General features: G+C 47.2%; 1 protein-coding gene across 1 annotated transcript in view; it reads right to left on the minus strand.

Annotated features, from left to right (window-relative positions):
* Positions 1-13,454, minus strand: part of ORAI2 (ORAI calcium release-activated calcium modulator 2) — a 34,366-nt gene extending 20,912 nt beyond the window's left edge. Inside the window, exon 1 of the mRNA XM_069944455.1 lies at positions 13,208-13,454. The gene's annotated coding sequence lies outside the window, so the exon portion shown is untranslated. The remainder of the gene's footprint in view (positions 1-13,207) is intronic.
* Positions 13,455-14,412: the final 958 nt, after the last annotated feature.

Here is a 14,412-nt window from a genome sequence, read left to right on the forward strand (position 1 = left end):
TAGTTGTTGGTGAGGCCCAGCTAGGGAGCCAGTTTTCAGAAAAGTAACTATAATCTGCACAGTCCTTTTGCTGTTTGCAAAAATCTCCATTTTAGCAACATTATCAATTTATTTATTACTTGCTTTATTAGTATCTAGAGCTTGAAAGATGGGTGAAAGATAGCCCTAGCATTATTTTCAGCTTTTAAATAGACTTTAGTGAGGCCCAGGCACCCTCTTGGTCATTTTGGTGAAGCCCAGGCATTGCCTTGGTCTGTTGGGTGAGGCTCCAGTAGAAAAAGTCTGAGAAGCACTGCTCTATACTATATTTGAATGCAGTCTACAAGCTGGTATTTGCATGATAAAGACCTTAAAGTTAATGTTCCACTAGTGCATTGCTTTGTGTTTTTTTACATAAATAGACCGGGCTGGCGTGGGGATGCCAGTGCCACGGTCCTTTTTTTTTTAACCGCAACACAGTTCTTACACACAGCACACACAGTTTATTCTAAAGCACCAGCCTTGCATCAAGCACTGGGGGAGGTCTTCTGGCCCCCAGTGTAACAAAACCCCATCCCCTCTGTGATGCAGCTCCATTAGAATCAATGGAGCCGCGCCACAGGGGGGAGGGAGATCATCACACTGGGGTGGGAGGGCCATCTCCCAGTGCTTCATGCCCCACCAGTGCTTGAGAATAAGGCTGGGTTCACACTACGTTTTTGCAACCCGTTTTTTTCATCAGTTTTTAGCAAAAAAACCCGGATGAAAAAAAAAAACGGATGCTTGTGTGTGCATCCGATTTGATCCGTTTATCCATTGAATCCCATTATAAAAAATGGATCAAAACGGATCCATTTTTTTAACGTACACAAAAACGTAGTCAACCTCATTTTTTGTGTCCATTAAGAAAACTGATCCGTTTCGATCCGTTTTTCTTTTTATAATGGAATTCAACGGAAAGCAAATCAAAACAGATGCACACACATGCATATGTTTTTTCTGTCCATTTTTAAGAAACTGACTGCAAAAACGTAGAGTGAACCCAGCCTAAGCTGGGGCCATATGTCTATTTATGTAAACATACACAAAGCAATGTCATAGAGGTACATTCACTTTAATGACAACAAAAACATTACTATAGGTGAAAAAAAAACAGATTTTATATATATATATATATATATATATATTTTTTTTTAGATGAATACACCATGAATAGACCGTACACTGAGCAATCATCTCCCAAGCGTAGTAAGAACTATTGAACCAGAAACAATACCATCTACTGTAGAACATCTTTATAATCAGATCTGTCAATAACCAGACTGTTAGAACAAGATACGGTATAAGCTGGGAAGCATTTTCTTTTAGTGGTGGGTTCTCTTATAAAAGCCCAGCAAAAACGCCACAAAATTAAAAAAAGGCAGACAGTCAGTGGGGGTGCGTGAAATAGCCGGGTGTTATCTGTTATCCCAGCAGGGTGGTCTCAGATCAAATGTTTACAATGTTATCACTATGGGGGGGATTTATAAAACTGGTGTAAAGTAGAATTGTCTTAAAGGGAACCAAGCACTTAAAAAACGCATGTAAAGCTATGGGAATGTGCTGTAGCAGCACCCAGCACACTTCCCAAACATGCTTTTATACCGCCTGTCCCTGCAATGTACAAGCCAAAAACTTACTTTATAAACTCGGCGCTCTGTATGTAAATTACCCCCAAGTAGTCCTCTGGGCGGGGAGCTGCGGGCAAGTAGTCACGGTCCCTGGGCGTTCTGCAGTGCTAATCACGCCCCTCTGGGCGTGATTAGCCTGCATAATTGTGGCGGCGTCATCGGAGGCGCGCTGTCTCTAACGTCAGCACGCCTACGTTCTTGCTGTGCCGCTCATGCGCAGTACAGCGGGTCCGGTCTGCGCCGTACTGCGCAGGTGCAAAATAGCCTCAAACTCATTGCCGGATCTCCAGCAATGAGTTTGAGGCTTTCTGCACGTGCGCAGTACGGCGCAGACCGGACCCGCTGTACTGCGCATGAGCAGCACAGCAAGAACGTAGGCGTGCTGACGTTAGAGACAGCGCGCCTCCGATGACGCCGCCACAATTATGCAGGCTAATCACGCCCAGGGACCGTGACTACTTGCCCGCAGCTCCCCGCCCAGAGGACTACTTGGGGGTAATTTACATACAGGGCGCCGAGTTTATAAAGTACTATTTTGGCTTGTACATTGCAGGGACGGGGGGGGTATAAAAGCATGTTTGGGAAGTGTGCTGGGTGCTGCTACAGCACATTCCCATAGCTTTACATGCGTTTTTTAAGTGATTGGTTCCCTTTAAGGCCCTATTCCACCAACAAATCTGACGACAGATTATCTGCCAAAGATCTGAAGCCAAACCCAGGAACAGACTATGAACAGAGAACAGGTCATAAAGGAAAGACTGGATTTCTCCTCTTTTCAAATCCACTCCTGGGTTTGGCTTCAAATCTTTGGCAGATAATCTGTCATCAGATCTGTTGGTGGAATAGGGCCTTTAGTTGCCCCTAGAAACCAATCAGAATCCACCTTTCATCTTTCAAAGAATCTGTGAGGAATGAAAGAAGGAATCTGATTGGTTTCTAGGGGCAACTAAGACAATTTTACTCTACCAGTTTGATAACTCTCCCCCCTATATGTTTATATTCATCTGGTTATGCATGCATGTTAATATATGGACAATTTATATAGTTCCCGGAACATTTTGGGAATATACTGTACTCCGTAACAGTTTTGGTGCACATGCTCTATTGCAGGTTTTTTGGATGTTTTTTAATGTTTTTAATTGTCTAGCCATTCAAATAAAGTTATTTTAATGATATTGGGGTGTACAAGTGTATACATGCTCAAGCTTTCTATCTTCTTTTTTCTGACACACACAAGATACATACACACATAGATATACTAGATACACACATTGACATGTACATACTGTATATACACACACATACACTTATTGACACACACACACACACACATATATATATATATATATATATACACACACAGCTCTCAGTCCTCCCCCCTTCCTCTGTGTAGTCGGGCTGATCTCCCCATGGTAATATTGAGGTACCAGAGGTCATTTAATAAGGTCCTTCACCCCTCTCTTTCTCTTTGACAGACACAGACAGGTCTGGCTCCTTTCTCCTCTGTAATCTAATGTTCAGCTTGCTCACCCTGCACTATAGTTAACGGACTAAACATTACAGGGCCCATCTCCCTCTAGTGTGCACATATCCAAATAGCATCTTTATACTACTTCTTACTACTGGATCCACTTCTGGCTTTGGTTCAAAAACAACAGTGGCTGTTCTCCAAAAAAGTGCCAAGTGTGACCCTGAATCTTATAAATAATTTACGTCACCTGTAGGCTATGTACAAGAAAGGATCTTTTTAGACTATGCCTGTTGAAATATTGGTATAGTCTTTAGATCACATAGCGCAACCGAGACTTTGCTTTTTGTTATTGTTTTGAACTGTGTTTCTATTCTTCTGTTTTCTCTCATTGCTCATTATTTTCACCTGTCTTTACCTGCTGTGTTTTCCTGACAGTGTGTTTTTCTTCACAGTTTAAGAGGACCTGTCAGCCCGGCTAAGGTGGCGGAGCCCTTCTGACCCTCCCTGCAAGTCCCGTTCCTGGACCCGGTCCTGGGGCTGAGAAATCACATCCCGCAGCTGAGCATGCGTGTTATGCAGATCATTATGAGTCCGACGTCCATAGAAAATGACTGCTTCGGCCGGGCTCCGCCACCTTAGCCGGGATGACAGGTTCCCTTTAATTTGTGTTTAGTCGTTTCTGTGACTGACAGGTCTTTCTGCCAGTAGGAGATTTTTGTAGTCAGGTGTCTGTGGCTGGGGATCAGGGGCCAATCCAGCCCTGAACCAGATCCCTGATTTTCCATAAAGCATTGCCAGCATCTACACCAGATGTTGGCTATTCAGTGTCCACTGTCAGCAAGCTGTTTGAGCTCTGTTTGTTTACTGACTATTCCTGTTATCTGCCTGCCATAACCTTTTTGCCTTGATTCTGACTTAGCTACTTGGACCGTGATTTTGTACTTCTGCTGCCCGCCTGTTGTGATCCGGATTGCTGACACTTCTTTGTGTTTTCTGTCTTGTCTGCGTGATTTGTCACAATTATACAGGCTAGGGACTGTCGCCCAGCTGCTCACTGTCATTTAGGGCAGTCCATGGCAAGTAGGCAGGGATTCAGCCTAGGATCCACTGTCCATGTCTGTCTACCTAGCTTTTCGGTGCAACTATCCACAACAGGATTCTTTTCATTTGCTCCCAATTATATACGAGATCACTGGATTGTCTGTGTAGCCATTCATTTTTATTATTATTGGCAGCACTTCCAGTTTACACAGGGGGATGTGCTGCTGACAATCTATGATTTTTGGACAAAAGAGGAGATACACCAATGAATAAGTAATAATCATCCGGTATAAATGGACCTTTAGTGTATTTTACAATAAAGAACAAATGAACATGACTCAGCAGGTGAGGAGTTGCTTATAATAGGAGGAAATGGCTGTTTACAGAGAAGTAACTCTTGTTGAAGGTTGAAGAACTGTGATGGACACCATATTTGTCGCCTGGGAGAGGCAAATAGAGGCTGAGAGCCAGCACTGAATTGTGTATGTCACTTGTTTTGACAAAGTTTTAGTTTCAAACTAGGATTTCATTAAGGACACCCTTACAAAAAAAAAATATATGCCTGTAAAAAATGCCATCAATTTTATGTATTTTTTCAAGCATTTTATTTAGTAAAATTTTAAAGATTCCTTTTTCATATGGAATTTTAAAGTCCTATAAAGTAGAGTACAAAAAACTCTCCCAAAATAGCACTATGAAGTGCCAATAATTAGGACAGGCTATCAATATGGGCAGCACGGTGGCTGCAAAGAGTTTGTATGTTCTCTCCGTGTTTGCGTGGATTTCCTCCGGTTTCCTCCCACACCCAAAAACATACAGATAGGGTGCGCTATACAAAATAAATAAATAAATATTAGAACCTGTAACCCCAGCCAATCCTGTGGCGTTTTTGTTTGTCCTGCAGCTTCTTCTGTTGCTACCCTATGGGACAAAGCTGCAGTACGTTACTCAACTTCTACTAAATATACGCTGATGCAGGCACTTCAGTGTTTACCAGGGGTCATACTTGCATTGCCATATACAAGTCTACTGATCATGGCTGAGAACACTACTGGGCAGTCTCTGGCAGTTCCATAGACAAGAATGAAGTAGCACTACATGATCTTGAGACCATAAGGGGTACAATGGTATAGCTACCATGGAGCAGTAGCGAAATTTGATGGGGGGCAGGGGGGGCGGCCGCCCCCGGGCCCACTCTGGCAGGGGCCCACCCAGATCGCTATTGATTTTTTTTACGCCGCACGCCGCCCGGCATGCTGCTGCAGCTCCCCCGGCCGCCGCCATCTTAATCTGGTGCGTACGGCCTCAGCGCACCGCGTGCGCCGCCCTGGCCCGCCCACCTGCCAATCATCTCTGGCGCCGCGCTGTTCCGTCTCCCGCGCGCGCGCACAAGGTCAGTGCCGGACTGCTGCAGCAGCAGCAGCACACAGACAACCCAGCTGGTAAGCGGGGGAAGCTGGACATCTGGACATGTGGATGGACACAGGGGGGGGGAGCTGGACATGTGGATGGACACAGGGGGGGGGAGCTGGACATGTGGATGGACACAGGGGGGGGGGAGCTGGACATGTGGATGGACACAAGGAGGGGGGGGGGAGCTGGACATGTGGATGGACACAGGGGGGGGGGAGCTGGACATGTGGATGGACACAGGGGGGGGGAGCTGGACATGTGGATGGACACAGGGGGGGGAGCTGGACATGTGGATGGACACAGGGGGGGGGGAGCTGGACATGTGGATGGACACAGGGGGGGGGAGCTGGACATGTGGATGGACACAGGGGGGGGGGAGCTGGACATGTGGATGGACACAGGGGGGGGAGCTGGACATGTGGATGGACACGGGGGGGGGGGGAGCTGGACATGTGGATGGACACAGGGGGGGGAGCTGGACATGTGGATGGACACAGGGGGGGGGGAGCTGGACATGTGGACACAGGGGGGGGGGAGCATGGACATGTGGACACGGGGGGGGGGGGTGGACATGTGGACACAGGGGGGGGGGAGCTGGACATGTGGACACAGGGGGGGAGCTGGACATGTGGACACAGGGGGGGGGGAGCTGGACATGTGGACACAGGGGGGGGGGAGCTGGACATGTGGACACAGGGGGGGGGGAGCTGGACATGTGGACACTGGGGGGGGAGGTGGACATGTGGACACGGGGGGGGAGCTGGACATGTGGACACGGGGGGGGGGAGCTGGACATGTGGACACAGGGGGGAGCTGGACATGTGGACACGGGGGGGAGCTGGACATGTGGACACGGGGGGGGAGCTGGACATGTGGACACAGGGGGGGGAGCTGGACATGTGGACACAGGGGGAGCTGGACATGTGGAAAACAGGGGGAGCTGGACATGTGGACACAGGGGGGGGGAGCTGGACATGTGGACACAGGGGGGGGGAGCTGGACATGTGGACACAGGGGGGGGGGAGCTGGACATGTGGACACAGGGGGGGGGAGCTGGACATGTGGACACAGGGGGAGCTGGACATGTGGAAAACAGGGGGAGCTGGACATGTGGAAACAGGGGGAGCTGGACATGTGGACACAGGGGGAGCTGGACATGTGGAAAACAGGGGGAGCTGGACATGTGGAAAACTGGGGGAGCTGGACATGTGGAAAACAGGGGGAGCTGGACATGTGGAAAACAGGGGGAGCTGGACATGTGGACACAGGGGAGGGGGAGCTGGACATGTGGACACAGGGGGAGCTGGACATGTGGAAAACTGGGGGAGCTGGACATGTGGACACGGGGAGCTGGACATGTGGAAAACAGGGGGAGCTGGACATGTGGAAAACGGGGAGCTGGACATGTGGAAAACAGGGGGAGCTGGACATGTGGAAAACAGGGGGAGCTGGACATGTGGACACAGGGGGGGGGGGAGCTGGACATGTGGACACAGGGGGAGCTGGACATGTGGAAAACAGGGGGAGCTGGACATGTGGACAAAGGGGGGGGAGCTGGACATGTGGACACAGGGGGAGCTGGACATGTGGAAAACAGGGGAGCTGGACATGTGGACACAGGGGGAGCTGGACATGTGGACACAGGAGGAGTTGGACATGTGGAAACAGGGGGTGGGGGATGGACATGTGGAAACAGGGGGTGGGGGATGGACATGTGGACACGGGGGGGGGGGAGCTGGACATGTGGACAGGGGGGGGGGAGCTGGACATGTGGACACGGGGGGGGAGCTGGACATGTGGAAACGGGGGGGGGGGGGGGGAGCTGGACATGTGGACGCAGGGGGAGCTGGACATGTGGAAACAGGGGGGGCTGGACATGTGGAAAACAGTGTGGGACATGTGGAAACAGGGGGAGCTGGACTCACAACCAAGCTGAAGTGGCCTCCAGTCATATATAGTGCACTGTCCACTGAGTTTTCTCATCCCAGGGGTTTTCTGATTTAACCCTACTTGGCCCAGTTCTCTCTGGCAGCTTCATAGAGGAGCTGGGGGCTGACCTGGAGATCCTGGGGGGAATGGGGGCAGAGGTCCGACCCCCCCAGTCTCTTACAGGATAAGGGACAAGTATGTTTAAATCAGAAAGCTGTGATTCGGATCACAGAGAGCAGGGTGCAGCAGCCTGTAGTGGCTGCCCGAGTTAGCTAGTGATTGAGCCTGCGGTACCTCCCTGTGAGTGATGCACCTGTCTTAGGCAGAATGCAAATTATCTACCTCTATGGTATATGGGTCAGTGTATAGGGAAAATAATAGTCTTTGCATAATGGATTTAACTTTTTTTACGGTTTTAACTACAGATCTCAGGTCAACCTGTTATACTGCCCATACATCCATGACATTGGGATAGTGAGCGACTCCGATGAGAAGACACCCCTTGTAAGTCACTGTATTTATCTACACTTTAGTCACTTATATGGTGTGCAGTGCCTTTGTACCATTGGTATATACCTGTACGGTTTATGGGTCAGTGTATAGGGAAAATAATGTTTTTTGTTTTTTTTTACAGTTTTAACTACAGATCTAAGGTGAACCTGTTATACTGCCCATACATCCATGACATTGGGATAGTGAGCAACTCCGATGAGAAGACACCCCTTGTAAGTTACTGTTTCATTTTATGTGTCTATATATGTAAATGTAGAAGCCTCCAACACTGCTCTTAATCTTAATTCACTCTGAGTAATGGAGCAGAATATACCCTTTATTATTTAGAAAGCATTGTTGTCAAGTGAGGTTCCCTTTGGGTAACATAATCGGTTGGGGGCCCACTCAGACTTGCTCGCCCCCCCTAGGCTGAACCCCTAGCTACGCCCCTGCCATGGAGGCAGACCACGCAACTGCTATGGGCCACCCACCCACTTGCCACATCATGCCCTGCCTTCATGGTAGCTGCAATGCTGACAGTTAACCCCCAGGAGAATCTCAGAGCAGCTTGCACAAAAGAACAACACTCCCCTTGGACAGAGCTCACAGTGGCTCTTACAGACCACCCCTACTGCTCAGGATGGTGCTCAGCGTGGCTCTAACAGGGCCTCCCCCCCCCCCCCCCAGATGGCACTCACAGGCCACCCCCATGTCTACCCTACAGGGCCATTTTTAGGTAAATATTATATAGTCCCTATTACATCCTACAATACCTGGATTTCCCATAGTTTTACTTAATAAACATACATCACTATAGGACCCAACATTGAACTGAACTTCAGTTTAGTAAAATTACAAGAAGTACTTCATGCTTACAGCATCCATTATATAGGTTCTAAAATGCACCAGCATAACAGCCATTTTATTGTGGAAAATTCTGTATCAGTAGAGAAAGGTTCACCCTTTTGGACAGACATCTATTATCTGGAGCAGCATTGGATGCCGCAATATGCCCCGAACCATAGGGCTGGTGGATCTATTTTTTTTTAAACTACCTCTACAATTTTTGAGCCAAAGCCATACATGGATCCAGACAATATGTCAGTCCTTTTGATTCCACTCCTAGCGCCATCACCCCCCCCCCCCCCGCACACACACACACACACACACAAACACACAAAAAAAATCCACATGTTTCTATGACATGTCAGAAGTTTTAAAAATTATAGTTACGCCTTAAGTAGAGTCCGAAGACGGCTAAGGGATATATTTTAACATCAAGGTGAGCATGTATTTAACATTACTTAGATTAAAGCGACTCTGTACCACAATCTGACCCCCCCAACCCACTTGTACTTTCGGATAGCTGCTTGTAATCCAAGATCTGTCCTGGGGTCCGTTTGGCAGGTGATGCAGTTATTATCATAAAACTCTAACTCTGCACCACCCCTCCGTCCCTCCTCCCCACCCTCTTCATCATTAGGAATGCTCCAGGCAGATTGCTTCCTATTCCCCACCTGTGTTCCCACAGCACATGGGCTGGATCATTAAAGCTACTCAGTACCCACAATCTGTCCCCTCCAAACCGCTTGTACCTTCAGATAGCTGCTTTTAATCCAAGATCTGTCCTGGCGTAAAAATTTACTTTGAAAATTGCAGCCCCGTGCCCTACGGGCATATCTGTGCCCTATATTCCACCACCCCTCCTCCTCACCCTCTTCATCATTAGGAATGCCACTGGAACATTTACTTCTGTTTGAACATTGCACAGGTGCCTTAAAGCGACTCTGTACCCACTGTGCTACCCCCACAACTACTCATACCTTTTTGTAGCTTATATGAAGTCCTTTCAGCAGGTATGTTTGGCCATGCTGGTTGTGCTTTCATGATGCAGAGGGAGGGCCGCGAGCCTTTGTGCCCTAGGGATGCGCCGCCTGTATGGTGTTGTGCGCCTCTCGCCCTGCCTCCCGTTCCGCCCTCTGTCCGCCCTCACAGGAATGCTTGGCATTGCGCATGTGCCCTAGTTTTGACCACTGGTGCTGCTGCAGTGACGTTGGTGGTTCAGCTCCGCCCATGTGTTGTTTCCTCTGCGCGTCGTCCATGCCCTGTACTAGTGACACGCTTGTCCCTGCACCGCCTGTCATGGCCCCCCCCCCACCGCATACTATGTTTCCGCCCGCTGCCTGAGTCATCTTCTCGGCTTCTGCGCCGTTGCAATCGTTTCTCGTGCAGTGACGTGTACGGCCTTCTCCGTCACTGCGCCTGCGCGCGATACGGTCGCAACGTCGCAGAAGCTGGGAAGAGGACTCAGGCAGCGGGTGAAAACATAGTATGCGGGGGGGCCGCTGACAGACATGAGAGGCGGTGCAGGGACAAGTGCGTCACTACTACAGGGCGTGGACAACTCGCAGAGGAAACACAGAGCCTGCGCTGACCCGCCAATGTCACTGCAGCAGCGTCAGGGGTCAAAACTAGAGCACATGCGCAATGCCAGGCATTCCTGTATGGGCGGACAGAGGGCGGAACGGGAGGCAGGAGGAGAGGTGCACAACACCACACAGGCGCCGCTTCCCTACTGCACGAAGGTTCGCTCCCCACCTCTTAGACACGGCATCTCCTCAACTAAAGTTTGTTTTTCTGCATCATGAAAGCACAACCAGCATGGCCAAACATACCTGCTGAAAGGACTTCACATAAGCTACAAAAAGGTATAAGTAGTTGTGGGGGGTAGCACAGTGGGTACAGAGTTGCTTTAAACCAAGTCACAATTTTGAAAAACTGTGAGCTCTTAAACCAAGGTACCACTGTATGTGTGTGTGTATATATATATATATATATATATATATATAGTAAGACACTGAAGGGGTTAATCCTGGATGGTCGTTATGTTTCGCCTGGGTTCAGCTATTACACCTACTAGGACTGAGGGAAGTTCATGTCTCACTATCTGAGACATGGAAAAACCAGGGACGTGATGGGATCTCCAGCAAAGGTAGTTGCTGGGGATGTATTGATAAAATGTGTTTGGGCCTGGTTTTTAGGAATGGGTGGCAGGCTTGGTAGTGGGGCTGTCCATTCCACTTTCTCCACTCCAGATATTGTTTGGCATCAGACGCCACAGGTGCTGAGACTGGATCATCAGCAGCTTCATAAAGTTTTGCAAAGCCATGGACAGAGAGAGGCTGGGTGCAGCTGAGTGTGCTGGAAGGCTGCAGCCTCAGGAGAAGCCATATACCTGACCAAGGTAAAACACTGGACTGTATATAATATGTTATATTCGTGCGACTGCAGCTAGTCGTAGCGTATAGACAGGGCCGTCTTCTGTTTAGTTAGTGCTGGACAAGCAGAGTTTATCTTGTGTTCTGCCTAAATCCAAGGCTGTTTGTTTTCTTTCATTTGATAATAAACATAGGAAAAGCCTGTACTTGGACTTCATTAGTTTGAGCCTGTTGACTGCTGTTCACATTGCAATCCTGTACTCTACTGAGCAAATCCTCCAACAATAAATATATATATGCTCACCGGCCACTTTATTAGGTACACCATGCTAGTAACGGGTGGTCTTCTGCTGCTGTAGCCCATCTGCCTCAAAGTTCGACGTACTGTGTGTTCAGAGATGCTCTTCTGCCTACCTTGGTTGTAACGGTTGGCTATTTGAGTCACTGTTGCCTTTCTATCAGCTCGAACCAGTCTGCCCATTCTCCTCTGACCTCTGGCATCAACAAGGCATTTCCGCCCACAGAACTGCCGCTCACTGGATGTTTTTTCTTTTTCGGACCATTCTCTGTAAACCCTAGAGATGGTTGTGCGTGAAAATCCCAGTAGATCAGCAGTTTCTGAAATACTCAGACCAGCCCTTCTGGCACCAACAACCATGCCACGTTCAAAGGCACTCAAATCACCTTTCTTCCCCATACTGATGCTCGGTTTGAACTGCAGGAGATTGTCTAAATGCACTGAGTTGCCGCCATGTGATTGGCTGATTAGAAAAGTGGTAACGTGCAGTTGGACAGGTGTACCTAATAAAGTGGCCGGTGAGTGTGTGTGTATATATATTTATATATATATATATATATATATATATATATATATATATATATATATATATATATATATATATATATATATATATATAGGTGAGAACTAGATAACTTTGAATTTTGTAATATTCTTCCTGATAACATTCAGTTTACAAGCACTGACCTCAGGACCTGCCCAGAGATGGAGGAGGAGCCCAAGCCCATATATACTTCCATAGTGATCTATGAATTTACAGTATGTTGTTACACAAACAATGAAATGTACACAGTGCTCTTTGCAGCTTCGGGTTGTAGCTGAGTGTATTGTAATAACATTTATATAGTTACAGGGAACCTTCAATGATTACATCCTATTACGTCCATGAGTGGAAGGCTGGAAACACACACACAGCTTTTTGGGAAAACTACCCCTGCAGTTCTTGTGCCAAAACCTGACGAGGATCCAACAGAAAAGAGAAGGACAAGTCCTCGCTTTATATTTTCCTTCCCATTTGAACCCACTTCTGGTTTTGGCACAATAACGGCAGTGTGCGTTTCCAGCCTCAAACCATCACATACAGTATACACAGTATACACACATAGACACTGACTCACAACTCACCTGAGCTAGCAAGGACTTTTTAAGGGTCCATTTACACAGAAAGATTATCTGACAGATTACCTGCCAAAGATTTGAAGCCAAAGCCAGAAACAGAATATAAACAAAGATCAGGTCATAAAGGAAAGACTGAGATTTCTCTTTTCAAATCCATTCCTGGCTTTGGCTTCAAATCTTTGGCAGATAATCTTTCTGTGTAAATGGACCCTTAGCCCTTAGGTAATTTCGTCATGTCACCCAATGCCTTGCTGTTATTTGCAGCCTACTTTAAAATTATTATATTAAATAAAACAGAAGAAAGGCTGTATTATGAACACTCTTTCCAGTTGTATCCGATCGAAAAAAAATATATATAGTAGAATTTTTTATATATATATATATATATATATATGTATATATAGCAACTGCTTTGCACTTGGCAGAACGTGTATACCGCTATACACTGTTTATCTTTCTAGTTGATCAGGAACCTTGACACTTCATGTAATAGCTTCCTGTTTATGCTACTAGTATAACTAGCTAATATAACAATCTCTGGACAGACATAAGAATAGGAAGAAGTAGAGGCACTTACCAGTCACACCCCTATCAGTAATCAGCCCAGTGCAGCCAGTTGTCACTGACCAGGGGGAAGACAGGGCACCCAGCAGCCTTCCTTTCTCCAGTCCAGGCCCTGCAGCTGCAGCAGCATCACTACATGCCAGCCATGCCGGGGACTGATGCAGCACACCACGTGACCAGACAGTAACACACAGCCATCTCCTCCTCCAGCTGTATGTACAGTGTGCTCTGCACCTCCTGTAACCCGCCTGATGATTGGCCGCTGTCCTGTCTTCCTCGGCGCTTCCTGTGCCGCTCGCTCTGATTAGTCAGGGAGCTCTTCGTGCTCACTGTCTGTGTACTCTCCCTCTAAGCTGTGCATTCTGGAAAGGAAAGAGTAAAAAGAAGACTCTAAGAAGGAATTTACCAGAAATCAGACACTACTGACATTTCCGCAGCTCCGGATACGTGCATGGGGTTTCCTCTTTTTCTAGAAAAATCCATTGTCTGCACATCTGCTGTACCTGTGCCTTTGTGTGGAAGGATTATCCGGGTTACCTTCTCTCTCTGCTGTTTGGCTGTTGTAATCAGATACTGTTTGCATGCAATGCTGCCACTATACCGTGTCTGAATCAGAATACACTCACATTAACCATTTACAGACTGGTTTAGTTATAAAAAACAAAAACCTCATTGTGCTGTAACTATATGTAGGAGCGGTAACTAAACTCAGTACCGTGACATAAACACCAATCAGCCATAACAATAAAACCACTGAGAGGTGAAGTGAATAACATTGATTATCCTGTGACAATGCACCTGTTAAGGGCTGGGATATATTAGCCAGCAAGTCAGTCACTTCTTGATGTTTTGGCAGAAGGAAAAATGGGCAAGTGATTAAGGCGTGCACCAGAGAGATAAAGGGTTTTGTTGTTGTTTTTATTTTTTTTCCTAAAGGCCGTATTACACGTAGCGATAATCATTTAAAGATTCCCTATAACAACTGATCGCCAGTTTTTACATTGTTATATGGTCGCTAATCGTTCCACACAACATGTTTTATCGGAGAACTACTTATTATACGAACAGATATGCGAACGATCGGCGAACTACACACGATAATTTTTCAACATGTTGAAAAACAAAAATGAACGATTTTTCATTCGTCGTTTGATTGTCGGGTATTATTGCACGGACAGATAATTGCTAATTTTCGATCGTTAGAATTTTTAAACGATA

This window comes from Dendropsophus ebraccatus, chromosome 11 (genome assembly GCF_027789765.1).
Source record: "Dendropsophus ebraccatus isolate aDenEbr1 chromosome 11, aDenEbr1.pat, whole genome shotgun sequence".
Classification (NCBI taxonomy): Eukaryota; Metazoa; Chordata; class Amphibia; order Anura; family Hylidae; genus Dendropsophus; species Dendropsophus ebraccatus.